We start from the raw sequence: 27,542 nt of genomic DNA on the forward strand, positions 1-27,542 counted from the left end.
ACTGACTCGTCTATGATCGAGCTCTTGTATTCGAGCCCTCGAGGCCCCTGGCTTGTAATATGATGCTTGTATGACTTATTTTATTTGTAGAGTTGTGTGGTGATATCTTCCCGTGAGTCCTTGATCTTGATCGTACACATTTGCGTGTATAATTAGTGTACGATTGAATCAGGGGCGTCACAAAGCCCCCAAGTGATCAATAATATGATAAGCCAATAAGGCAGGATACCCATGTTTGAACTGCGCACTGCAGCAAGTTCTCTTTGGCAAGCTTAAATTTTTCTGAGAACTCGAACTTTCAAGAGATGAATTCTTTTTGAGCCGGAATTTTAAACTAGATATTGAGAGCTTCAAAGCTTTGTAAGAGACAGTTTTCCCTTCGCCCAGATTTTAACCCGGAATCCTTCACTTTAAGCCGGAAATTTTCTGAAGGCCTTTAAATTATCATCAGTATAACAGTAGCCTCCGGGACGGGGTTATTTTTCTCTCCAATGACCCGGAATTCTTGAATTCACTGAAACCAGCCAATTCTGCCGAGTCATGTCATTGTAGCCCCCGAGTCTCAAGGCGACTTGAGGATTTGGCTTGAGATTCTCCATATTTGACTGTAATATAAGCCGGTATGAGTCATTCAACAGCTCAGTGATATAACAGTCCCTTTTGCAGTAGACAACTTGTCCTGCATTAGACAACTTGCAAGCCAGAGTAATTGATCTTTTAAAGAAGGCGATATATAATATAAAAATATCTCGATGGATTTCACCTGATATGTTCGGCCAGAAATTATCCTCCGTAGAATTAATGATCACCACGGTGAAGATGAAATCAATGACGGCCGAGCCGGCTGTTGCAGCAGACAGATGAGTCGGCCGCGGCGTTGTATGCCGGCGTGGACGGGTGCGTCAATTGCAGGCGTGGTAAGCCGCGTAGACGGGCGGGTCAACCATGTCATGTTGATGTAAACTCGGTCATAAAAACGGTGGTTTGCACATATATTTGTCGACATCATGGCACAGTCAGATGCTAGCGCATGATAATGGTGGTCCGAGCTACACATCCATGGCACGAGCATCGCTCTTGCAATGAACAATTGTCCTGCATAAACAATATTGCAGGCCAAGGTAAAGACAAACTGTTCCTTGACAAAAACAATATGTGTTAATAAAACAAACTTAGATGGATAGCACCTGATTTGCTCGGTCGATTGATGATCCGTGATTAGCATCCGGAGATAACTTTTCAATACAGTTGCCAGATTTCATTTGATCCTTATATGCGTGCGAAAGCATTTGTGTCGATCCCCTTGAACATATAAGGGCCTTGCCAGATCATGTATATGAAAACAGTTGTGCACTTTTAGAACCCTCCTTAGGCTGGAGTGATAAGCATGCACCACAATGCCCGGACACTTTACTCTTGTTCTAGGCACATGATGATGCATGTGGTTGGGGATGACACCATTCAGCCAATTGCAAACTTTGTGACAGTAACTTCAAGACGTCCTGCTTTCCACATCCCATGAAGCTATATGGTGCATCTCAAATCCTTTGCAAATACACCTTTAATCATTTCTCCATGAGCACTTTACACATGAACCACAACACTTGACATCCACACCAAGCCCCATCTGACCAGTTGGATGGAAGGAAGAAGTAATTATGTCATCATTGAGAAAGTTTCTTGTTATCAACCAGTGAGCTCTGACTGTCAATATCATCTCCATGAGTTGTATTATTGGCAATATCACCGTGAGGACCAACATTTTCAGTTTTCTGAGCGCTTTTTCATGCCCATTCTCCTCAGCATCAGATTCATTGTCAGTGATGCTACCTTCAGAATCATATTCGCCAGCCACTTCCATCATCAAACTACGGGTATCTTTGTTTTATTTCAAGCTGATGACATCTTCTTTGTAAACAAATGTGTCTGCTACTTCTTCACGCTCGCCAGCATCATCAGAGGCGGGTCAGTCGGTGATGGCAAAGATGGCAATGGCGCAGCCCCGAACGAAGAAATGCGCAACCAGGCGAATAGTGGGGACCTCAGGTGCAAAACAGGCCGGAGCAGCGGCTGAATCTGCGGCGGGTTGCTGGTAGTGGAATGAAAACATGTCGGCAGCTCACAAATGACTGAGGAGGCAACTCGATGAGGCAGGCCATGGTAGAGGCCGGTGGTCAACTCGCCAGCAAGGCAAAGGCAAACCGCGGCAAAGACATGCCATGGGAACGACGGCTTGAAGGCCGAAGAGGACTCGGTGCCGAGGACAAGGTCGTTGAATCATGGGTAATTCGGTAGCAGCAACGAAACTCACGGGGTAGGAGCAGAGGCACCTCGTGGCCGGGTGGCTCATGGACTTGAAGCGAGGCCACCGTAGCACTGGCTCGGCACACCGGAGAGGGCGACTCGGAGGCCACAAGGGTTGCAGCGCCTCACAATCCGGCCACAGTAGAGGCGGACTCGGTCAAACGGCGATGACAGCTTAGAGGCGGGAGCAAGGCCGTGACTTGGAGGTAGCGTCTCGATGAGGCCGGGTATGGCAACAGCGGCAGTGAGGCCGGCTCGCGGTGGTGGAGGTGCCCCCGCGAGGCGGCTTAGGGAGACGAGGCCGCAGATGCGAAAGACGCCAAGCGGGTCAAAGGTGGTTTCCGCGGTGTTGTAGCCCAGACCAACTTGGCAACTTTTTCTTAATTCTAGAATTAATCTCCTCGTAGGTTCTCTCCTTGTCTTCTAGTGGCGTACTAGTACTTGAAAACATCAGGTTGATGCTTAATGCGATGTAAACACTGCACATGTCTGGATCTTTGATTTAATCAGAAGCAACAACTCGGCGACTCTAAAAGAAATGTTTGCAACTTGATGGCTTCGGTGGACAAACATCAGCAACCGTCGTGAAGAATCCTATTGTTTTTGGATGGCTTGAAAAACGCATGACTTGATGGCGGCGCACCAAAAAACAAATCTGCCTTCCGGGTCGTGTGATGCTGCACATACGAAACCCTAACCTCTCAAACATAAACTTGCATCGATGACTCTTCTTCACTGGACGATCGTGAGCTCCTCGATCCTTGGGAGAGATCCCTCCAAGAACGCAACACCACCGTGCGCAGGCCCCACGGTGGGCGCCAATTGTCGTGGATTTGTCATGGTAGATGTCCTTCATGTCAGGACTTAGTCATGGGGCCAATGCATCCATGTAGTAGCTTGAAGGGGTTGGTCGGAATCGAGAGACGCAAGGTTTTACCCAGGTTCGGCCCCTCACGGTGGAGGTAAAAGGCTACATCCCTCTTCATTGATATTGATGATGATGCACATGATTACAAGGGTGCTCTATCTTGAGAGCTATAGACTTGTTTGTCTAACCCTAACTTGTCCAACTCGTGAAAACTTGTCCCTCTTGGGGTGCCCTATCCCTCCTTATATAAGTTGGAGGGGTGGGTTACATGTGGATTCCCTAGTAGGACTACGACTACTCTATCTTCTATTACAAGCCGGATATCAAGTCCGGGTCTTGCTTCCTTGTAAGTAAAATATTTCTCATGCCTTTCCTCTTAAGCCGGCCCTCCATAACATGAGCCGGCCTTTTGGGCTCCGGGCGGGTCACTAGTGAATCGCCATGCTCCAGCCGGGTCATCCATCCAGCCGGGTTATACCGTGGGGTATATCCCCGACACTTATAGCGATGTGCATTCCCGAGAGGGCCCAGAGATATCTCTTCGATACTCGGAGTAACAAATCCTAATCTTGATCTATGCCAACCCAACAAGCACCTTCGTTGACACCTGTAGAGCATCTTTATAATCACCCAGTTATGTTGTGATGTTTGATAGCACACAAGGTGTTCCTCCGGTATTCGGGAGTTGCATAATCTCATAGTAAGAGGAATATGTATAAGTCATGAAGAAAGCAATAGCAATAAAACTTAACAATCATTATGCTAAGATAACGTATGGGTCTTTTCCATCACATCATTCTCTAATGACGTGATCAGAATGACAACACATGTCTATGGTCAGAAAACTTAACCATCTTTGATTAATGAGCTAGTCAAGTAGAGGCATACTAGGAACACTCTGTTTTGTCTATATATTCACACATGTACTACGTTTCCGATTAATACAATTCTAGCATTAATAATAAAAATTTATCATGATATAAGAAAATATAAATAACAACTTTATTATTTCCTTTAGAGCATATTTTCTTCAGTCTCCCACTTGCACTAGAGTCAACAATCTAGATTACATAGTAATTATTCTAACACCCATGGAGTCTTGGTGCTAATCATGTTCTGCTCTTGAAAGAGGTTTAGTCAACAGGTCTGCAACATTCAGATCCGTATATATTTTGCAAATCTCTATGTCTCCCTCCTTGACTTGATCGCGGATGGAATTGAAGAGTCTCTTAATGTGTTTGGTTCTCTTGTAAAATCTAGATTCCTTCACCCAGGAAATTGCTCCTGTATTATCACAAATATTTTCATTCGACCTGATGCACTAGGTATTACACCTAAATCGGATATGAACTCCTTCATCCAGACTCCTTCATTGGCTGCTTCCGAAGCAGCTATGTACTCCGCTTGAAACGTAGATCACGCCACGATGCTCTGCTTGGAACTGCACCAACTTACAACTCCACCATTCAATATAAATACATATCCGGTTTGCGACTTTGATTCATCTGGATCAGGGTCAAAGCTTGCATCGATGTAACCATTTACGACAAGGTCTTCATCACCTCCATAAACGAGAAACATATCCCTCGTCCTTTTCGGGTATTTCAGGATGTTCTTGACCGCTCACAAGTGATCCACTCCTGGATTACTTTGGTACCTCCCTGCCAAACTTATGGCAAGGCACACATTGGGTCTGGTACATAGCATTGCATACATGATAGAACCTATGGCTGAGGCATAGGGAATGACTTTCATTTTCTCTCTATATTCTGCAGCTGGTCGGGCATAGAGTTTGACTCAACTTCACACCTTGTAACACAGGCAAGAACCCTTTCTTTGACTGATCCATTTTGAACTTCTTCAAAACTTTATCAAGGTATGTGCTTTGTGTAAGTCCAATTAAGCGTCTTTATCTATCTCTATAGATCTTGATGCCCAATATATAAGCAGCTTCACCGAGGTCTTTCATTGAAAAATTCTTATTCAAGTATCCTTTTATGCTATCCAGAAATTTTGTATTATTTTCAATCAACAATATGTCATCTACATATAATATTAGAAATGCTACAAAGCTCCCACTCACTTTCTTGTAAATACAAGCTTCTCCAAAAGTCTGTGTAAAACCATATGCTTTGATCACACCATCAAAGCGCATATTCCAACTCCGAGAGGCTTGCACCAGTCCATAACTAGATCGCTGGAGCTTACACACTTTGTTAGCACCTTTAGGATCGACAAAACCTTCTAGTTGCATCATATACAACTCTTCTTTAAGAAATCCATTAAGGAATTAAGTGTTGACATCCATTTGCCAAATGTCATAATCAAAAAATGCGGCAATTGCTAACATGATTCGGACAGACTTAAGCATCGCTACGGGTGAGAAGGTCTCATCGTAGGCAACTCCTTGAACTTGTCGAAAACATTTCGCAACAAGTCGAGCTTTGTAGACAGTAACATTACCTTCAGCGTCAGTCTTCTTCTTGAAGATCCATTTATTCTCTATGGCTTGCCAATCATCGTGCAAGTCAACCAAACTCCACACTTTGTTTCTCATACATGGATCCCATCTCAGATTTCATGGCCTCAAGCCATTTCACAAAATCTGGGCTCGTCATCACTTCCTCATAGTTCGTAGGTTCGTCATGGTCTATTAACATGACCTCCAGAACAGGATTACTGTACCACTGTAGTGCGAACAGTAATCTGGTTGTCCTAATTGGTGTAGGAATCACCGGAACTGATTTCTGTGATGAACTACTTTCCAATTCGGGAGAAGGTACAATTAACTCATCAGGTTCTACTTTCCTCCCACTCACTTCTTTCCAGCGAAACTCCTTCTCTAGAAAGGATCCATTCTTATCAACGAATATCTTACCTTCAGATCTATGATAGAAGGTGTACCCAACAGTTTCCTTTGCGTATCCTATGAAGACACATTTCTCCGATTTGGGTTCAAGCTTATCAGGTTGAAAGTTTTTCACATAAGCATCACAGCCCCAAACTTTAAGAAACGACAACTTAGGTTTCTTGCTAAACCATAGTTCATATGGTGTCGTCTCAACGGATTTACATGGTGCCCTATTTAACGTGAATGCAGCCGTCTCTAAAGCATAACCCCAAAACGGTAGCGGTAAATCGGTAAGAGACATCATAGATCGCACCATATCTAATAAAGTACAGTTACGACGTTCAGACACACCATTATGATGTGGTGTTCCAGGTGGCGTGAGTTGCGAAACTATTCAACATTGTTTCAAATGAAGACCAAACTCATAACTCAAATATTCACCTCCACGATGAGATCGTAGAAACTTTATTTTCTTGTTACGATGATTTTCCACTTTACTCTGAAATTCTTTGAACTTTTCAAATATTTCAGACTTATGTTTCATTAAGTAGATATACCCATATCAGCTAAAATCATCTGTGAAGGTCAGAAAATAACGATACCCGCTGCGAGCCTCAACGCTCATCGGACCGCATACATAAGTATGTATTATTTCCAATAAGTCAGTGGCTCGCTCCATTGTTCCAGAGAACAGAGTTTTAGTCAGATTGCCCATCAGTCATGGTTCGCAAGCATCAAGTGATTCATAATCAAGTAATTCCAAAAGCCCATCAGCATGGAGTTTCTTCATGCGCTTTACACCAGTATGACCTAAATGGCAATGCCACAAATAAGTTGCACTATCATTATTAACTTTTCATCTTTTGGCTTCAATATTATGAATATGTGTATCACTATGATTGAGATTCAACAAAAATAGACCACTCATCAAGGGTGCATGACCATAAAAGATATTAGTCATATAAATAGAACGACCAATATTCTCAAATTTAAATGAATAACCATCTCACATCAAACAAGATCCAGATATAATGTTCATGCTCAACGCTGGCACCAAATAACAATTATTCAGGTCTAAAACTAATCCCGAAGGTAGATGTACAGGTAGCGTGCCAACGGCGATCACATCAACCTTGGAACCATTTCTAACGCGCATCATCACCTCGTCCTTAGACACTCTTCGTTTAATCTGTAGCCCCTGTTTCGAGGTGCAAATATGAGCAACAGAGCCAGTATCAAATACCCAGGCGCTACTATGAGCATTAGTAAGGTACACATCAATAACATGTATATCAAATATACCTTTCACTTTGCCATCCTTCTTATCCGCCTAATACTTGGGGCAGTTTCGGATCGAGTGACCAGTCCCTTTGCACTAGAAGCACTCAGTTTCAGGCTTAGGTCCAGACTTAGGCTTCTTCCCTTTGCCCTTTTTCTTGAAACTAGTGGTCTTGTTAACCATCAACACTTGATGCTCCTTCTTGATTTCTACCTCCGCAGCCTTTAGCATCGCGAAGAGCTCAGGAATTGTCTTTTCCATCCCTTGCATGTTAGAGTTCATCACGAAGCCTTTATAGCTTGGTGGCAGTGATTGAAGAACTCTGCCAAGGACACTATCATCAGGAATATTAACTTCTAGCTGAGTCAAGTTGCTATGGTACCCAGACTTTCTGAGTATGTGTTCACCGACAGAACTACTCTCCTCCATCTTGCAACTATAGAACTTGTTGGAGACTTCATATCTTTCAACTCGGGCATTTGCTTGAAATATTAACTTCATATCCTGGAACATTTCATATGCTCCATGACGTTCAAAACATCTTTGAAGTCCCAATTCTAAGCCGTAAAGCATGGCACACTAAACTATCGAGTAGTCATCAGCTTTAGTCTTCTAGACATTCATAACGTCCGAAGTTGCTCCTGCACCGGGTCTTGCAGCTAGCGGTACTTCCAGGAGTATTTCTTCTGTGCAGCAATGAGGATAATCCTCAAGTTATGGACCTAGTCCGTGTAGTTGCTACCATCATCTTTCAACTTAGCTTTCTCTAGGAACACACTAAAATTCAAGGGAATGGTAGAACGGGCCATTGATCTACACCAACATAGATATGCAAACACTATCAGGACTAAGTTCATGATAAATTAAAGTTCAATTAATCATATTAATTAAAAACTATCAGGTGCGTCATTGTCGTCTCGCCAACTGTTGCTTCTACGACTATCGCTACCGCTTAGTGATAATGTAAAGCAATTACATGGAGATTGCATTTCATACAATAAAGCGATAACTATAAGGATCCTACCAGTTGCCGATAACTTCTACAAAACATGATCATCTCATACAACAATTTATATCTCATCACATCTTGACTATATCACATCACAACATGCCCTGCATAAATAAGTTAGATGTCCTCTACTTTGTTGTTGCAAGTTTTACATGGCTGCTACGGGCTTCTAGCAAGAACCGTTCTTACCTACGCATCAAAACCACAACGATTTTTCATCAAGTGTGCTGTTCTAACCTTCAACAAGGACTGGCCGTAGTCAAATTTGATTCAACTAAAGTTGGAGAAACAGACACCCGCCAGCCACCTGTGTGCAAAGCACGTCGGTAGAAACGGTCTGATGAACATGGTCATGTAATGTTGGTCCAGGCCGCTTCATCCAACAATATCGCGAAATAAAAATAAGACGTTGGTGGTAAGCAGTATGACTATTATCGTCCACAACTCTTTATGTTCTACTCGTGCATATCATCTACGCATAGACCAGGCTCGGATGCCACTGTTGGGGAATGTATCATGCGATTTCAAAAAAATTCATATGATCACGAAAGATCTATCTAGGAGATGCATAGCAATGAGAGGGGGAGAGTGTGTCGACATAGCAGTGTAGACCAAAAGTGGAAGCTTTAGGTTAACGCGGTAGATGTAGTCAAACGTCTTCACGATCCAACAGATCTTAGTACCGAATGTATGGCTCCTCTGTGTTCAGCACACGTTCAGCTCGATGACGTTCCTCGAACTCTTGATCGAGCAGAGGGTCGAGGGAGAGTTCCGTCGGCACGATAACATGGTGACGGTGATGGTGATGTGATCCATGCAGGGCTTCGCCTAAGCACTACGACACTATGACTGGAGGAGTAAGCTGTGGAGGGGGGCACCGCACACGGCTAGGATAACAATTGATGTCCCTTTGGGGTGCCTCCGCCCTAGGGGCGCGCCAAGTGGGGGGAGTCCCGCTAGGACTCCTAGTCCTAGTCGGCTCCCCCTTCCTTCCAACGAAGACGGGGAAAAGGGGAAAGAGGGGGTGAGGGAGAAGGAAAGGGGGTCGCACCCCCACCCCTTGTCCAATTCAGACTGCTATGGGGGGCGCCTGATAACCCACAAGTATAGGGGATCACAAAAGTTTTTGAGGGTAGAGTATTCAACCAAAATTTATTGATTCGACACAAGGTGAGCCAAAGAATATTCTCAAGTATTAGTAGCTGAGTTGTCAATTCAACCACACCTGGAAAACCTAATATCTGCAGCAAAGTATTTAGTAGCAAAGTAATATAGAAGTAACAGTAACTGTGGCAAAAGTAATGGTAGCAGTTTTGTAGTGATTGTAACAGTGGCAACGGAAAAGTAACTAAGCAAAGATCAATATGTGAAAATCTCATAGGCAATGGATCAGTGATGGATAATTATGCCGGATGCGATTCCTCATGCAACATTTATAACATAGGGTGACACAAAACTAGCTCCAGTCATCAATGTAATGTAGGCATGTATTCCGAATATAGTCATACGTGCTTATGGAAAAGAACTTGCATGACATCTTTTGTCCTACCCTCCCGTGGCAGCGGGGTCCTAATGGAAACTAAGGGATATTAAGGACTCCTTTTAATAGAGTACCGGAACAAAGCATAGGAACTTAGTGAATACATGAACTCCTCAAACTACGGTCATCACTGGTAAGTATCCCGATTATTGTCACTTCGGGGTTAACGGATCATAACACATAATAGGTGACTATAGACTTGCAAGATAGGATCAAGAACTCACATGTATTCATGATAACCTAATAGGTTCACATCTGAAATCATGGCAGTCGGGCCCTAGTGACAAGCATTAAGCATTGGAAAGTCATAGCAACATCAATCCCAGAACATAATGGATACTAGGGATCAAACCCTAACAAAACTAACTCGATTACATGATAAATCTCATCCAACCCATCACCGTCCAGCAATCCTACGATGGAATTACTCATGCACGGCGGTGATCATCATGAAATTGGTGATGGAGGAAGGTTGATGATGACGATGGCGATGGATTGCCCTCTCCGGAGCCCCGAACGGACTACAGATCAGCCCTGATTAGAGCTTGGCGGCGGCTCCGAATTGTAAAACACGATGGATTCTTCTCTCTATTTTTTGTCCCCGAACGTGAATATATAGAGTTGGAGTTGACGTCAATGGAGCACCAGGGGGCCCACGAGGAAGGGGGGCGCGCCTAGGGGGGTAGGCGCGGCCCCCACCCTCGTGGACAGGGTGTGGGCCCCTTGGCCTTGATTCTTTCGCTAGTATTTTTTATATATTCCAAAAATATTCTCCATTGATTTTCAGGTCATTCCGAGAACTTTTATTTCTGCACAAAAACAACACCATGGCTATTCTGCTGAAAACAGCGCCAGTCCGGGTTAGTTCTATTCAAATCATGCAAGTTAGAGTCCAAAACAAGGGCAAAAGTGTTAGGAAAAGTTGATACGAAGGAGATGTATCAATTCTCCCAAGCCTAAACCTTTGCTTGTCCTCAAGAAATTCAGTTGACAAACTGAAATTGATAAAGAAAAACTTTTACAAACTCCAATTGCTCTTGTTGTTGTAAATATGTAAAGCCAACATTCAAGTTTTCAGCAAAGATTACGAACTAACCATATTCACAATAACATTTAGGTCTCATGTTTACTGATATCAATGAAATAATCAACTAGCCAGCAATAATAGTAAATCTCGGATGACAACACTTCCTCAAAACAATCATACTATAATATAACAAGATGGTATCTCGCTAGCCCTTTATGGGACCGCAAAACATAAATGCAGAGCACCTCTGAAGATCAAGGGCTGACTGGAAATTGTAATACATGGTAAAGAGATCCAGTCACATTCGTACTCAATGTAAACTAATAATAATACATGCAAATGACAGCGGTGCTCTCCAACTGGTGCTTTTTAATAAGAGGATGATGACTCAACATAAAAGTAAATAGATAGGCCCTTCGCTGAGGGAAGCAGAGAATTGTAGAGGTGCCAAAGCTTGGTTTTGAAATAGATATAAATAATATTTTGAGCGGTATACTTTCATTGTCAACATAACAACCGAGAGATCTCGATATCTACCATGCTACACACATTATAGGCTGTTCCCAAGTAGAATGGTAAATTTGATACTCCCCCTACCACCAACAAACATCAATCCATGGCTTGTCCGAAAGAACGGGTGCCTCCAACTAACAACAATCATGGGGGAGTTTTGTTTGCAATTATTTTGATTTGATTTGAGCACGGGACTGGGCATCCCAGTTACCAGCCATTTTCTCATGAGTGAGGAGCGGAGTCCACTACTCTTGAGAATAACCCACCTAGCATGGAAGATATAGACAGCCCTAGTTGATACATGAGCTATTCGAGCATACAAAACAGAATTTCATTTGAAGGTTTGGAGTTTGGGACATACAAATTTACTTCGAACGGAAGGTAGATACTGCATATAGGAAGGTATGGTGGACTCATATGGAATAACTTTGGGGTTTATGGAATTGGATGCACAAGCAGTATTCCCGCTTAGTACAAGTGAAGGCTAGAAAGAGACTGGGAAGCGACCAGCTAGAGAGCAACAACAGTCATGAACATGCATTAAAAGTAATCAACACTGAATGCAAGCATGAGTAGGATATAATTCACCATGAACATAAATATCATGGAGGCTATGTTGATTTTTTTCAACTACTAGGAAAAGGGCTATAGATAATATGGACACTAATGGCACACAACACCCATGGTGTGCCACTACTAACATATTTTTTTTAATTTTCCAAAAATACTAATGGCGCACTAGGGCACAGTGCGCCATTACTAGTTTTAACTAGTAATGGCGCACCACTCACCACGTGCGCCACTACTATCATTTTTTCTTGCAAAACTACTAATGGCGCACCACCAGCTGGTGTGCCATTAGTAACCAGGGTTACTAATGGCGCATTTGTAGGTGGTGCGCCATTAGTAACCTGGGACCAGCTAGATATTTTGGACATCCACCTACACACTAGTCTCACTTTCCCCACTTCATTCTCTCCACCTCCTCCTCCAAGCTTGTCTCGGCTGCCTCTTCCTCCTCACCTCATTTGCACCATAGATTCATCCAAATTAAGTGGTTAAATTACCTTTTTTGATAGGTAAGTAAGGGGAAAGCTTTCTTTATGTTGTAGATCTACTTTTTCTCCCTCCAACAACGTGCACATGAACTTTTTATGGCCTAGCTAGATCTATGTATGTTTGTGGTGTTGCATATATGTTTGTGTTTGCAGGTACCGGTATTTGAAATGCGATAGTTGCCAATATTTTGCTGGAATGTTGATTCATTTCCGTTTCGACGAGAATTTTGGCACTATATGCATTCTTTTTGGTCCTATTTTTAGGGAAAGTCATGCCAAATTTTTTCTTGGTTCTAAAATATCGTTTTGCTCTACCCCGCAGGTGACCATGGTCCGCACGATGACCGAAGGCATCGTCAATAGGTTTTTGAGCTCCGCAAAGGCCGAGATGCTTCAAAAGAACGAGATAGAGATAAGATGTCCGTGTCGAAGATGCAAGCTGAAGAGCCTTATTCTGGATCTGGATTCTGGGCAGGTGCGGGACCACCTGCTCTTGCGTGGTTTCATGGATGGCTATCGGTGGCAAGGTGATGAAGATGACTATGAAGTCATCCATGGGGGCCGAGCAAGAAATGAGGAAGGGCAGCAAGACAACCACTGCGGCGAGGGCGGGCGAGAAGACGAAGAATCTCCAGGACATGATCACGACAGTGATGCTGTACACAGTCATCACGTAGAAGATGCCAGACATGATGATGAGGAAGATAAAGACGAAGGGCATCATCATGAAGATGAAGATGCCGGAGCAGACGATAATGGAGCATCGATGGGCTAGGTGCAGGACCATCATATTCAAGAGCTGCTTCTCAAGCAGATGGATAACGCAAGAGCTGCCGCCCGAGAGAAAGCCAAGCTGGATCAATTGGAGATAGACGTGGTTACTCCATTGTATGAAGGATGCAGGCCCGAGGATACCCGCCTAAAAGTAACGCTCATGGCTCTAGAGAAGAAGGTAAAACACAAAATGACCGACGCATGCTTCGACGAGAACATGTCATTCTGGCACGAACGTCGTCCCAAGGGGAAAAAGTGCCCGACCAGTTTCGAGGAGGCGAAGAAAATCGTGCGTCCTCCAGATTTACAGCACGTGCAATACCATGTGTGCATGAACAATTGCATCTTTTATCGGGATGGGCACGTGGAGTCTACCATATGTCCGGTGTGCGGCGTCACTCGATACAAGAAGAGGAAGAAAGCTCCTCGAAAAGTGGTGTGGTACTTTCCGATCACTCCTCGTCTGCAGCGGTATTTCACGGACCCTAAGGTAGCAAAGCTCCTGCGTTGGAACGAGGATAGGGAGGAGAAGAAACGATTAGATGACGCAAATGATCCGGAGCTAAATAAAAAAGACAAGATGCTGAGTCACCCTAAGGATGGGAGCCAGTGGCAAGCGTTGAACTTCGAACACCTAGAATTTGGGAACGATCCAAGGAATATCGTGCTGGGCGCGAGCACCGACGGAGTCAATCTGTTTGGCAGCTAGAGAAGCACACATATCAACTGGCCTGTGTTTGTGTGGATGTACAACCTTCCCCCCTGGTTGTGCATGAAGAGGAAGTACATTCACATGAGTATGCTAATTGAAGGGCCAAAACAACCAGGGAACGACATCAATCTGTATTTGGGGCTGCTAAATAGGAGCTAGACACGCTGTGGAAAACGCCAACCAATACATGGGACGCTGCAGAGAAAGAATATTTCCCTATGAGAGCCGCACTGCTCACGACGGTGCACGACTATCTCGGATACGGATATGTCGCGGGGCAGGTGGTCCACGGATTTTCTGGATGCGTCAGGTGCATGGATGACACAACGTATCGCCATCTAGATAGAGATCCCGGGTCTTCGAAAACTGTGTTCATGGGACATCGAAGGTGGCTTCGCGACGATGACCCGTGGAGAAAACGCAAGGATCTTTCGATGGTGAAACCGAACCCCGAAGACGCCCGCGTACGAGGAGCGGCGAGGAAATAGACGACCTATTGAAAAATTGGAAAGATTGCCCACTGCCAGGAAATAAGAAATAGGTGCCAGAGCTGGGAAAGAAGGGAAAGGCGCCAGAGCCGACGCTGAAGGTATGGAAAACGAGGTCTCTTTTCTGGGACTTGCCGTATTGGAAGATCCACCGTGTGCCTCACAGCCTTGATGTCACGCATATCACGAAGAACGTGTGCGAGAGTCTTCTTGGTACCCTGATCAACATGCTAGAGAGGACCAAAGATGGGTTGAAAGCAAGGAAGACTTGAAATCAATGGGCATCAGGGAGGAGCTTCACGCTAATGATGATGATGATGAGGCGAAGCAGCACACGGAAAGTTGTCGCAAAGGCAAAAAGGCCAAGAAGACTGGAAATGACTTCCCTCCCGCGTGCTTCACTCTAAGTCAGAAGGAGATCCATCAGTTTTTCACCTGCCTCGTAGGAGTAAAACTTCCTTACTGTTACGCGGGGAAGATAAGCAGATACCGAGACTCAGCGAAGCAGAAGTTCAGCGGGATGAAGTCTCAAGTTGTCACGTGCTGATGACGCAGATACTTCCAGTTGCAATCCATGGGATCATGGACGCGCATGTCCGTGAAACACTATTTGGCCTATGTAACTTTTTCGACGTCATCTCTCGGAAGTCGGTTGGCGTGAGGCAACTCAGAAGGCTACAGGAAGAGATCGTGGTGATACTATGCGAGCTTGAGATGTACTTCCCGCCCGCATTCTTCGACGTTATGGTGCATCTACTAGTCCATATCGTGGAGGATATCATCCAACTCAGGCCGACGTTCCTGCACAGCATGATGTCGTTCGAAAGGATGAATGGTGTCATCAAAGGATACATTCACAACATGTCACGTCCAGAGGGAAGCATAGCCAGGGGCTTTCTGACTGAAGAGTGCATCTCCTACTGCACGAATTATCTAGGCATCGAGAACCCCGTTGGTCTGCCCGTCAACAGGCACCTCGGCAGGATCGCTGGATGGGGTCACCGTGAGGGTCGCCGCGAAATGCATGTCGACTTCGAGGGTCAACTCGCCGACTTTGAAAGAGTAAACCTAGTCGCGCTACAACACATAGACGTGGTCGATCCTTGGGTGGTAGAGCACAAAACCTTTATTGAGAAGACGTACAATGACTGAGGCCAACAGAGGACGGACGGAGATATAATCAAAGAGCACAACTCATGTTTCACGCGTTGGTTCAAGCAGAAGCTTCTATCGTACCCTTTACTTGAGGATTCTTTTGTAGAAGAAAAACTCATATTCGCCTTGTCACAAGGCGCCGAGCACAACCTGATGACGTAGGAGGCGTACGATATCAACGGCTACACATTCTACACCGAGGGAAAGGACATGAAGAGCGATGGTTATCAGAACTCCGGGGTAATGATGGAATCCTACACCGGTAACGACAAGGACAGATACTACGGAAGGATCAAGGAGATCTGGGAGCTGAGCTACGCTGGAGAGAAGGTCCCGATGTTCCGTGTCAGATGGGCCAAGAGCGTCATAAAAGAAGACCGGTATTTCACCACCATGGTTATACCCGAAGCCAAATCCAAGACCGCAGGCGCAAACGTCACCGCGAAAAATGAGCCATGGGTACTGGCTTCCCAAGTGGACCAATGCTTCTTCATTACCGACCCGTCAAACCCCAGTCCTGTTGTCGTGAGGAGAGGAAAAAGGAAGACCATCGGAATGGATGGAGTCGCCAATGAGCAAGACTTCAACAAGTACGGCGACTCGAAGATGGAACATGATTGCAACGATGAAGTACCAGCATACACGACAAGAAGAAGCAGGACCACCCTACCTAAAGGACGTCCGTTCAAGAGAAGAACTCCATTTACAAAAATAAGGGCAAGAAGATTGTGAACAGATAGCTAGCTAAGATCGATTGTATTTAAATTGTAGCCTTCATTTCTCGATTGTATTTCGACATATTGAAATGATATTTCTTCTGTTCTAGTGTCCTCATGAATATTTATTTATGTTTATTATGGTATTGAATTTCTAATTCACAAAAAAGTATTGAATTTGTTAATATTTTTTGAACTCATGAATATTTTTAAATTTCATGGGCACTTTTTGAATTCATGAATATTTTTTTCAAATTTGATGATATTTTTTCATATTCAATATGAAAAAATATTGAATATTCCTGAGGACACTCGATCTCGATCCCCCTTCATCTCGATCGTTATCCCCCCTCGCCAGATCCCCCTCGCCGCCGAGCACCCCCCGCACCACCACCGTCGCCGACCCCCCGCACCCTCCCCCGCTCCATCACCACCGCCGCCGACCCCCCGCACCCTCCCCCGCTCCACCGCCGCCGCCGACCCCCGCACCCTCCCCCGCTCCACCGCCGCCGACGACCCCCCACACCCTCCACCGCTCCACCGCCGCCAACGACCCCCCGCACCCTCCCCCGCTCCACCGCCGCAGAAGACCCCCCGCACCCTCCCCGGTCTCCTCGCTCGGTTACCTCGAACGGAATCGGAAGAGCGCACCACCCACCCCTCCCCCCCTCCCCGAGCGAGACCTAGGGTTCAAGACGCCATTGCGGGCCCTCCGCTAGGCAAAAAAAATACTAATGGCGCACCGCTAGGGGTGCGCCATTGCTATCCAAAAAAAAGATTACTAATGGCACACCTCTAGGGGGTGCGCCATTGCTATCCAAAAAAAGATTACTAATGGCGCACCTCTAGGTGGTGCCCCATTGCTATCCAAAAAAATTCTAATGGCGCACCGCTAGGTGGTGCGCCATTGCTAAGCCTCCCCCCACTAAAATCCCCAATCCCCCAATCGACCACATCTCTCTCAGCCCCCCACCCACTGCGCCGCTGCCCCGACCCACTACGCCGCAGCCACCCACGCGCCACGCGCCGCCTCCCTCTCCCCATCCTCCCCTTCCTCCACCTCCGCCAGACATCTCCCTAGTCGCCGCTCCCTCGCCTCCCCATCGCCGCCGGAAGTTGTTGCTCTCCCTCTGCCTCCGGACGCCGCCCCCTCCCCCGTCGTGCAGAGCATCCAGGCGAGACGCCGACGCCCCCCTCTTCACCGCCCTCCTCGACGACGCCCCCTCCAGCCGTTGCTCACGCCGGAGGCGGCCAGCCGGTGGTAGGTCAACCTCCACTCGCCCCCTCCCCTCCCCCAACTCGATCTAGGTTCCTAACCCGTTCATCCCTCCCCTCTCGCAGCACAACGTGTTCCGTCGGCGGCAACAGCGACTCCTTCTCGTCAGATAGAGGAGCTGAGGCCAGCAGGAACTCCCCTCATCTGGTGGTATCCCCTCCTCCAGTAGGAACTCCTCATCTGGTGAGATCCCCCCCACCCGCACCCATTTGCAAGCACCTATTTGATGTTCTTCTGCCCATCTAAATTCCACATGATATGTCAGTGGTACAGCCGCATGGATTGGCAGTATGTATTTCAGCTTTGGTTTAAAGGGGCAGTCTGGTGATATGAGAATTTGTACAAACTATCTAGGACCTCAAGTTCACATGGGTGTGCTTATTTTCCTACCAACTACAGATGACACCCAGTAGATCAATCAGTGCCATCTCAAGATCTCTATCATCATGTTGCTTCGTTTATCTTCATATAAGTTTTACTAGGAGATGCATGCATTAAACATAGTGTTTTTAGTGGGCATCAGACTTAGTTTAGATGGCTTTTGCTGTGAAAGAAAATTTATCTCTCTAGAGATCTGTACTCTGAATCCTAGATCTTATTCTTGATTTTTTGGCTGTGCACTCTCCCCTGACCTTTTATGGGCTGATTAGTAGAGGCCTATAAGCAACTGTTCATTAACATCAAGTCAACAACAACATCAGTAAAATTCAGTTAACGATAACATCAGTAAAATTTAGTTAATTAACTGAAGAAGAGAAGAGAGAAAGTAGAGAGCAATAGGAGTACTTGCATTAACTAAAACGTTTTACTTTAAAGAGAAAGAGAAGAGAGAAGAGAAAGAGGGCACTACTGTAGGGCAGAAGAGAAGGAGAAGAGAGAAGAGAAAAAAAAGAGAGAAGAGTTTGTACTGCCAGTACATCATCAGGCAGTTCACCAGAGATTTTCAAGTTAGAAATACTCCCAGGGGTAGATGAAGAGAGAATATCATGAAGGAACAGTTTAGTTTTAATTAATGGAAAAGTTTCATTTACTTGTAATTAAAGGAAATATTTCAGTTAATTATAAATATTCAATAGCAGCAGAGGCAAGTAGTAGCAGTAGCAGTAGATGCCAACTTTTGATATGCATGCATGCATGCATTCTTTGCTTGTTTATATTCATTCTTGTAAACTGAACATGCTCATCTATCTATCTATCTATCTATCTACCTGCCTTAGTATGTAGTATTTTTATTTCCTTTGGAAAGTAAAGTTTATTTCCTGGCTGGCTGGCAGGATGGCTTATGGATCGCTTAGCTGTAGTTGCAGCTAGAGCTCAATCTGATCTCATCTGAAATGACTCTATAAATAGAGAGTGTAGTTAGTTATAGAGTAGTAGAAATAGTTGCTGGATGCAGTTACTTGCATGGGCCTAGATGATGAAGAAAAACTTTATATATATTCATACTAATGTTGACTCTATAAATCATACTTATTGGACATGTTTTACGTGTTGATCCATCAATTGATCACATCGAGAAAGACTTGTAAAGATGATGATCATCTTTTACAGAAAACAATTTTCAGCAAAGGTCATGTCTCCGACCATCGTGTCGTGATGATTTTGCAGGTACCCCGAGAGGCCCTTGAGTTTGCTGGAATGTCGATTAACTTCTGTTCCGGAAAATTCGGATACTCCACATGTCCTATTTTCAGCAAAGGTCATGCTGAAATTTTCCGTGAATTTTAGCATGAATTTGCTAAAAATAGGACATATGGGGTACTTGCGACTAATGCAGGGGCCGGGGTATCTTAGTACTTAATTAAGTAGGATCAACTGCCCCTTTATTCTTGCTGCATTAGACCATAGGTGGCAGTAGAGCCAAGTGATTAGGCCCAGCTTAGAATTCTCCTTCCCATCTTAGCTTTTAGGATGCCTCGGTGTCGACAAACCATAAATTATAAAACCTTGGCTTCTAGGGTGCCTCGGTGTCGATAAAAACCTAAATGATGAAAGCTTAGGCATTTAGGATGCCTCGGCATCGACAAACCCTAAATGATAAAAGCTTCACTTTTAGGATGCCTCGGTGTCGACAAACCCTAAATGATAAGACCGTGATCTTGTTCCTTGACAATAACCAACTTTTTGACCAAACTTTTTTCCTATTTAGAGCGAAACATGGCCCACAACGATGAGGCCAGCGGTTCGCGCAAGCAATTCTGGGAGCTGTCCAAGGAGATGGAGGAAGAACCTCACCGCTATGACGACACCGCGGAAGACACCGATCCTGACTACACAACCCCTAGTGGCGTCGGGGATGACACCACTGATGGTGCCGCCGAGGATGCCATCACTGATGATGGCAGCGCACGCACAGATGGCAGTCAACCAAAGAGGCAACGGAAGGACCGGCGCCCGAACATGCTCGACACCGTCAAGGAGGAATTTACAGAAGTGAACTCCGACGGGAATCCAACAGCGCCCAAAGAATTAGTCAAGGGGTACTCGGTTCAGCTCGGGTGCATTCTCCGGAGCACCGTCTCGATCAACACCGAGAACCTAAGGCATAAGGACCAAGGGAATTTGCGCAACCTCCTCTTCACGAAGCTGCACGAGCGATACAAGTACCCCGCTGACTTTGCAAACACACGCCTCTCAGCGAATATAGTGAACAGTGCCGCCCTCACGAGGATGAGCACGACCCTGTCTACTTGGAGAAGCACGGTGAAGAGAATGATTGACAAAGGTGATAGTTATGAGAAGATCAAGGCGAAAAATCCTTCGATCAGCGAAGATAACTACAAGGAGTTCAAGATCAAGTGCGAGAGCAGCGCAACCATGGAATCAAGTCAGTGGGGGAGAGAAATGCGGGAGTTGAACTTAGGGGTCCACCAACTCGGTCCTGGCGGTTACAGAGTGGCGGAGCCTATATGGGACAAGTAGGACGGGGAGCGTGCCGAGCAAGGCCTACCGCCCCGCTTCAAGAAATACTGTGACAAGCAGACGAAGAACTATGTTAGGGCCCAGTACAAGGAGGACCCGGTAACAAAGGAGCTTACCACGGATCCAAAGACCAGGGCGCTTGAGCGTGTTCTGGTAAGGAATACACCCCCGCGTAATTAGCTCCATATGGTTGCATTCTAATTAATGAAGCCAATTTTCTAAATGGTTCACATTCCTTCCGTAGGAGACTGAAAGCAGTAGCGCGGGGTCGTCTCAGAGCTCCCCTTGGGACAGCACTCTAAATAAGGCATTGAACATAATGAAAAACAAGGATAAGCTCAGCAAGTCATTGTCAGCTGGTCGTGTTGCCGGCAAAGGCTTGTCCACAAAATGGTCGTCATACTATAACGTTGGTGGGCGAAAGGAGAGAAAGACCAGCACGGAAAGCCAGTCGCGCGAGGTTCAAGAACTCAAGGCACAAGTGGCGCAGATTCTGGAGATTGTCCAAGAGCAAGTGCAACAACAACTGGGAACGATGCTCACCGCCATTGTGCCTACCTTGATTGAGGGGCTGCATGCGTGGATTGCGGGCGGCCAATAGGGGCCGCCCCCGGTTCCCAGCTTCATGGCCAGCAACTCGCACAACGCACAGGTGTAGCCATTGGTGTCTCCGGCGGAGGCAGTATTGGTGTCTCCGACGCTGGCACAGGAATTGGAGCTTAATGCACCCGGGTGTACGCCAGCCGGCACCTCGGCAGCAAGCGGCCCCTCTGTCAGTTGCACGCCCGCCATTGGCGGTGCCTCGACATTAGCCGAGCTCGACGCCATCATGGTAACTAAGCCTCTCGGCCGATGACTTCGTTTCCTTGCCTTTGACTGGGCATCCCTGACGGCCTACATGTTTTTGCAGGGCGTCGCCGATGTTCCATGCACTCTTTTGCACTTCGTGGGCGGCGAGTTGATCGATGTCTCCAAGGGCAGAATCATTCAACCGGGCAACCCCGTGTTCCACGGTAATCCGATGCCACCCACCGTGTATAGGGTTGAACTGGTTCGGGTGCTACCAGTCTGCGACGAGTTGTTACCTCCGATTCGACCCGCTGGGGCCGACGAAGATCATGTGATGACCCTCAGCGCCTGTGTAAGCTAGCCCTGCTTTGGCCGAAGAGCCAGATTCATGTGGGGGCGGGGGACACCACCCCACAGACAACACCGCCAGTCGTGCCGGCACCATGCCATGGCAAGACCGCCGCAACGCTACCGGACATGCCGGACATCCCTATGGCACAGGATCCGAACATGCATATGGCACAGGATCCGGACGACGATGACAACGACGACGGTACATTTACCAACGATGATAAGTACTTTGCCGAACATGGGTACGGTGACGAATTCTTCGGGCCTCCTTCTCAAGAACCCAACCCTGAAAAAGACGACCGCAATCATGCTGGTACCGCGGAGAAACCAAATTGCAACAGGCGTTGTCTGGCGTTCAGTTCTCAGGAGACGCCTCGAGCTGCCGCCGTCATCGAGCGTCAGATAGGTGAGGTGCGAAATATTATCAGCCCCAACACACTCAAGAAGGCGGTCTGTGAGCAGAACTTGATCCCATTACAGCAGAAGAAGAAGGGACGGAAAAGAATGAGTAACAAGGGTGCGAGCCAGCCGGCACCGAGTACGATCCGTGCTCCGGACGGTCCACCTTCACCTAAGGATATCTCGAAGAGGGTGCATGTGGCGGGTAGGCTGATGCTACCAACTAATCTGCTCAATGCTGCAACCGGTGCTATGCGTAGTCTGCATGACAGTGTTCTTTCTTTGGAGAAGCGGCGTCTCTCCGAGAATGATGTGGCATATCCGGTTTTCTTGGCCAAGGTGCCAGAGGGCAAGGGCTTTGTGGATAACGCCATCGAGGGTACGATCATCCTGCGGTTTGATGACATCTTCACTATGTTTAACCTTCATCCGCTGGACTACACCTTCGTCTGGCTATTTTCGCTGAGTATGGAGATGCGGATCATTAGAGAAAGGACCCTGGACATCGTGATAGTCGACCCCTTCTACATGCGTGCCAAGATGTTGGGCAGCGCTGGGGACCGACAAGTCGCGAGTTCATACGTCGAAGGCGTCATTCTGGCAAACCCAGATAAGGATAACTTCCTCGTGCCTTACTTTCTCGAGTAATTCATCCCCTCACCGCCCAGTAACATATGATTTCTTAGATTTCGATCGTTCTTTTTTTCTAACATTCCATGTTTTGTGCAGTGACACACATTGCACACTCATCATCTTAAGCCCGAAATATTACATGGCCACGTATTTGGACTCGGACCGTCAGTCGAAGAAAGACTACACAAATATCAAGAAAGTTCTTGATGATGTTCTCCCCGGCTACACCAGATCTGGAGGCACCTTCACCAGGCTAGTTCGTAGGTACAGCGAGCACGTGTTCGCCCACAATACGACGTTCCCCTGTGTCAAGTAGCCGCCTGGCAGTCAGAAGGATGCCTACTACGCCCTCCATCACATGCGGGCGATCGTACGGGACCATAATCACCTTCTGCTACCAAATAATCTCAAATATTGGGCTGCAAGCTCGTCGGTAATCAAGGACGTGGACATCAGACAAGAATTCTTTCGCATCCAGTCGTAGTTTGCGGAAATCACCCATCAAGATGTCCTTCATACCTCGGGGCAGTTCTACCTCAGATATCAACCGTCCAACAGTGATATAGACACAACGCTACAAATGCAGGATGACAATGCCCGCAATTTCATGACCATCACGAGAGACGGCGGCTTCATCCATGCTCCGGTCCCTGAGTCGAGTTGAAAGTAGTGATTCTATGTGTAGTTCTGAAATATCAATTAGCTCATGTTGTAATTAAACTTTAATGAACTTGTATGTCTCTTTGGTTTGGACAGTCGTTCAACTTAGATGTAATCGATGCTATTTATTAGTAGGACCATGAATCATGCTATTAATGTCTTGCTTTTCTCTTCCGATCCTTTTGTTGCATACTTATATATTGCTTATGTATTGTCTGTGAATTTCTACTAACGTTTTGTTTGGCTAGTGTATAGAGATGCAGTTGTATGTCGTGTACATGGTTAAGGTTCCCAGAGTCTACGACGACTGGGAGGAGTTTTGGAGACAAGTTTACCGTTTCAGCGGTAACAGTTACAAAGGGTACACCACTAGGGAGGAGGCGGAATCTAGATACGCGCGCTATCTAGCGGGAGAGAGGAGGGAGCGGAGGAGGAACCAGATGAATACCAGATTCATCGCGATGATGATCATCATGATGACCGCAACTCTCTTTTATGTGACAGTAGTTTAGATGATCGATATCGACTTGTAATGAAAAGAAAAACTCGCTACTCGCGGTCTCGGGACTTGTAATGTTCTATCTTTGTTTGGTCTTTTGAATTCAGAGACTAATATGATGAATTGTATTCGGAGACTAATCTTCTATTGTATTCGATGAATCTGCTATTGCTGTGTGGTGCTGTCTATATTCTGTCCAGTAATATATTTTGTAACCTGTGCAAATATCAGAAAAGAAAATAAAATCCCTAATATTCATACTAGTGGCCCACCACTTAGCACTTTAGTGGCGCACTGCAAAAAGCACACTAGTGGTGCATCATCAACTAGTGCGCCATTAGTAAGCCAGAGCACATGGGTAAAGATGGCCCCCTGGGAGGCATACTAATGGCGCACCGTGGGATATACTAATGGCGCACTTCATGGTGCGCCATTAGTATACCAGATACTAATGGCGCACCAGTGGTGCGCCATTAGTAAAAAATTCTAATGGCGTGATGCTAGTGGTGCACCTGTAGTGCGCCATTAGTAGCCAAATGTAACATCCCAAATTTTCAATTTGGAATGTTATACACTAGATCATCAATGCATATCATATTTTCTTGCTTTTGGTTGGATCCTAGAAATTCTACGCAACTCAAGGACCCTCGGAGAGAGTTGGGGATTTCGTCCTCTTCATATTTGAGTTTTCTCAAATTTTGAAAATAGGACCATTGATTTTATTTATTTTATCTTCAATTATTTCTATAATAAAAATAAGTGAGAGGGAATAAAATGACTTTCCCAAAATAAAGAAATATTGAGGATTTAATAAAATCAAATAAGATTTATTTTGGAGTTTTGCTATTTTATTTGAATTTAGGAAAAATTGCACATTTTACAAAACTGCATTTTAGGGCCAAGAAAATGTTCATCTTGTTCTATATAATTTATTTAGGCGGTGAAAATTTGTTTTGGCATTTTTAGATTTTTTATTTAATTTTCTAGGATTTTCTTAGTTCGACGGGATTATTTAAAAAAAATCTCCGCGCCCGACTGGGCCGAAGGCCCAGCCGAGCCAGGCCGGCTCACGCCATCGCCGCCGACCCAGACTCCTCCGTGACGCCGCCTTGCCCCTTCCACTACAGGAAACAGGTAATTTGCCGTCTGTGGATCACAGATGACAAAGACGTAAATCCTGACGGCAAAGAGTTTGCCGTCAGTAAGTAGACGGCAAAGTCAGACGGCAAAGATTAATCGGCAAAGAATACTTTGCCGTCTGCTATTTTTTCTGGGTGACGGCAAAGACTTTGCCGTTAGGCAATTGTGTTTGCCGTCAGTGATACAAACCAGATGGCAAAACAAGCGACCTAACAGACCCGTGGCCTTGACGGACGGCATTAGTGCTTTGCCGTCAGCCAAAATCCAGCTTTGTCGTCATCCGCAAACATCACAAACGGCAAAGAAAATTTTTTATTTAAAAAAATATATATCGTACAAACAAGTGCAGAGGCGACCAGGAACAAACGGATGAAGAACTCCATAGTATCCATCAACACTTTTGTTCTAAGAATCATACACGAACAAACGGATTTCACAAGACAAAACAAAACTACTCTGTTTAACAAGATGAACGGATTACACCCGAACAGATTACACTATGTTACAATACAGGAGTTGGATCTATACTCCCACCGGCCCATGCATCGCTGGAGCAGCAGCTGCGCCTCTCTCCCTTCTCCTTCCTTTCACCATGCATAGGAACACACCGACATCCGAGGAGCTCAAGCCGTCTGCCGCCGCGCCGGAACTCGCCACTCTTGTCCGGGCGCTGGATCGACTTGACCCCGCCAACTCTGTGCGCCAAGCCCCGCCGCCGGCAGAGGAGAGTAGAGGAGGCAGAGGCCCGCGGCGTGTGAAGGCGGGGGCGAAGGAGAGGAGCAGAGGTGGAGGCGGGCGACTGCGGGTGCTTGGAGGGAGGCCGGCGGCGCGCGAAGCCGGGCGTCGCGGATGGGGAGGTGGGGCCGACCGGTCGGTGGTGGCGGCGAGGCAGGGCCAGGCGGCGCGGGGACGCGGATGGGGAGGCGGGGCCGACCGGGCGGTGGCGGCGGCGAGGCGGGGCCAGGCAGTGCGGGTGTCGCGGATGAGGAGGCCGGGCCGACCAGGCGGTGGCGCGGCAGGACTAGGCGGCGCGGGGACGCGGATTGGGAGGCGGCGGCGAGGCAGGGCCAGGCAGCGCGGATGAGGAGGCCGGGCCGACTAGGCGGCGGCGGCAGCGAGGCAGGACCAGTCGGCGGGGGGACGTGGATGGGGAGGCGGGGGCGACCGAGCGGCGGCAGCGATGCAGTGCCGATAGCAGAGAAGACGAGATTGAGGGGGAGAGATGGTGTCGGAGTGGGAGAGTGGTTGGTTCGATGGGTGGGTTGGTGGGGACGTGGGGATAAGGTGGTGAGTGGGGTCGGGCGTGGTGGATGGAAAGAGAGGCACCGCACCGCGGATCATGCCATGTCATCGATCCGTGGGATGGATCCGCGAGGTGTGCTTCTTTGCTTTGCCGTCTGCGAAAAAAACTACAAACGACAAAGATCTTCGCCGTCTGTGATTTATACTACAGACGGCAAAATATGCTCTTTGCCGTCTTCGTTTACGGCAAAGGGCATATTTTGCCGTCTGTAGTAGAAACCGCAGACAGCGAAGATCTTTGCCGTCTGTAGTTTGCTTTGCAGATGGCAAAGTGAGCGTTTTGCTGTCTATTTATTTTTTCGCAGACGGCAAAGTATAATTTGCCGTTAGTTTTTCTTTGCCGTCTGTTGATGACAGCAAACCCTTTCTTTGCCGTCTGCCCCGACAAAATGCTGACAGCAAAGACAATACTGACGGCAAATCTCCAGTTTCCTGTAGTGTTACCCAAGCCGCCACCCCCCTCTTAAATACCGCCGCCGCCCTCCCCACCCCGCCACCCGACCCGCCCCGCCGCCGATAGTAGCAGCAAGAGCCGCCGCCTCCGCCATAGCCCCGCCACCCCACGCCGCCCCGCCGCCGCACCAGAACCCCGTTGGAGCCTCGCCGGAGCCGAGCCAAGGTAGCCGCCCCGCCGCCCTGGTTTTCTAAAGAAACCGATCCGGTTTTTTAGAAAACCCTAGATTCATTTTTTTAGAATTAGATCGTTTTTTTTCCGGTTTAGTTATTTAGCGAGCGTTTGCCGTTCATTCATTTTAACGCACGAATTTGCCGTTTAGTTTCAGTTAACGAACGAACGTTCGTTCGTTAATCTGTTCGTCGTTTTTCTTTTTCTCGGATTATCCGCGATCATTTCTCATCGTGATTTCTGATCCGATTTTCGTTCTAGTATAACATTTCGCCTGTTTATCGGAATCAGGCAATTCAAGCGCCTGGAATTTCGTCTCGAAACCCTCTTTCCATTTAACCTACTCAAACAAGATTTTGCTTCTATAAAATTTGAACTAGATCCAGATTAGTAAACGAAGTTGTTTCTTTCGCCGTTTGACTTTCGTTGCTTCGTTCGATTTGATTCTTTTTGCAAACCGGAGTTCTTAAGTTGAACTTTCTGGTTAGATCTCTTACTTGAGTTTTACCCATGCATTAGATGAGTACTTATTGTATTCTTCTTTGATTGCGATAGAGTACCCGGAGTGCGCCGCTTGCTACTTTGAATCTCTAGGTTTCGCGGATCATCAGCAAGGCAAGTAACACTTTGATCATACCTCTTTACTACCCAG

Source organism: Triticum urartu, chromosome 7A (genome assembly GCF_056163025.1).
Source record: "Triticum urartu cultivar PI428250 chromosome 7A, HENAU_Tu73, whole genome shotgun sequence".
NCBI lineage: Eukaryota > Viridiplantae > Streptophyta > Magnoliopsida > Poales > Poaceae > Triticum > Triticum urartu.